Raw genomic sequence first — 2327 nt, 5'->3', positions numbered from 1 at the left:
CTTCTTTATCTCCCTCAGGACTCTTTGATACTTTAGCTAGGAATAAATAATTGGATAATATTCTACATATTAAGAGCCCATTGAAGTAAGGATAGTCTAGAGAGGATGAATCAGGAAAAGCTTCCTGGAGGAAAATGCACAATTCTGTTTAGTTCTGGGTACATTTGGGGCAGGCCACAGGTAAGTAGGAAGCTACCCAGAGAAGGGGGATCATAATGGTAAGAGGATGAGAGGCTGTGCCGATTGGAGATGAGTTGAATCACCTGAGAAAATTTGGCTTGACAAAGGGAAGAGTTGGAGGTGGGGCATGCTAGCTATCTCCAAAATATTGAAATGCACTTATGTGGGAGAAGAGATTTATTCTTGGCCCTAGAGAATAGAACCAGAGCAATGAGTAAAAGTTTCAGGTTGATTTTGGCTCAATATAAGTGAAAACCTCAACAAATACAATTGTCAAAAAATGGAATGAGGTGCCTCTCATTAATAAGTTTCCTCTCACTGGAGGTCCTGNAAGCTACCCACATTCAGAGGAAGGACTGCAGGAGAGGAAACATATAAGAAAAACAACTGCTTGAATGCATGGGTCAGGGTGGACATGATTGAGGGTGTGGACTCGAAACTACCACACCAATGCAACTACCAACAATTTGGAAATTGGTCTTGATCAAGGACACATGACAAAACTAGTGGAAATGTGCATCGGCCATGGGTGGGGGCAGTGCGGGGGGTGAAGGGGAAAGTAGAAGCATGAATCATGTAACCATGTTAAAAATGAATATTAATAAATGTTTAAAAAAATAAAGATAATAAACCCTATTGTGTTTCAACAGACCTATTAGTATAATTTGTCTGTTAGTTATCAAGAGAGGGAAGAAGAGGGAAAGAACCAACATAATCTGGGCTTGAAGGGAAGCCAGAGTATCCATCTTGGAGAAAGGTGTAACTTCAAAACAAGTCCCTTCCTGTGAAATTAACTAAGCCTGTTGTTAATTTCAGTTTAGTCTATTTCCCTCTGCCAGTGTTTGAGCCTAAGTCCCAGTCTGAAAAGCCTGCTGTTTGTCTGTTTAGTTTAATTTCTCCTCTCCCTGAAAATCTCTGTTTCCCTTCTGTGTTATATTCCTGACTTCAGCCCTATTATATTCTGAATCTCCTTAATCCCAGCCTACCTGTAACCTAGATTACTCATTTAGCAAGTCTCTGACAACTCTCCTTTCAAATTCCCTTATCCCACACATCTTTCCTCAAATTATCCCCATTACAAGAGACAATTTGAGAATCATTGGTCTTCCTGAAAAATCAGAAATCAATAGAAATTTGGACTCCGCACTAAAGGAAATTATTCAGCAAAACTTCCCTGAAGTTCTACAATAAGAGGGCAATATAGACATTGAAAGGATCCATAGACCACCCTCTACACTAGACCCTGAAAGGACAACCCCCAGGAATATAATAGCCAAATTCAAGAGCTTGCAAGTAAAAGAAAAAATTTTACAAGAAGCCAGAAAGAGACAATTCAGATATCAAGGAGCACCAATCAGGATCACTCAAGATCTTGCAGCCTCCACACTAAATGACCGCAAGGCTTGGAATATGATATTCAGAAAGGCAAGAGAGCTGGGCCTTCAACCATGGATCAACTACCCATCAAAACTGACTATATACTTCCAGGGGAAATTTTGGGCATTCAACAAGATAGAAAGTTTCCAAGCATTTGCACAGAAAAGATCAGGACTAAATGGAAAGTTCGATATCCAAACACAAAAATCAAGAGAAACATGAAAAGGTAAATAAGAAACAGAAGGGAAAGTAAGAAAACTCATATTTTTTAAATTTTCCGCTTAAAGGGCTTCAATAAGATCTAATTATTGGTACTCTGTATGGAGAAATGTTATGTATAATTCTCTGTTCACCATTATAGCATTCACCATTATAATAATTAGAAGAATTATTCATAGGGAGAGGCTGGAATACTAAATGGTCTAAGATAATATGGGTCGGAGGGAAAGAGGGGGGTGAATAGTAGGGGACACCAAGAGAAACTTGAGTGAATAAGAAAAATAGGATATTCTATTACACACAAAGAGGGCATGGGAAGGGGAAGGGATGAATGCTATTATAAGAAGGAGAGGAAGAGAGCATTAAGAGGTAATATTTAAACCTTACTCTCAGTGTAATTAACCCTGAGAGGGAAGAGTAGCTATATCCATTGGGATATAAAACTCTATCTAACCCTACTGAGAAAGTCAGAAGGGATAAACCAAGGGGAGCAGGGGAGTGGGGAGGTCAGAAAAGGGAGGGGAGAAGAATGGGGAGAGAATTCATTAGGC

Source organism: Gracilinanus agilis, chromosome 1 (assembly GCF_016433145.1).
Source record: "Gracilinanus agilis isolate LMUSP501 chromosome 1, AgileGrace, whole genome shotgun sequence".
Lineage (NCBI taxonomy): Eukaryota > Metazoa > Chordata > Mammalia > Didelphimorphia > Didelphidae > Gracilinanus > Gracilinanus agilis.
Note: the sequence above shows the minus strand (reverse complement) of the source record.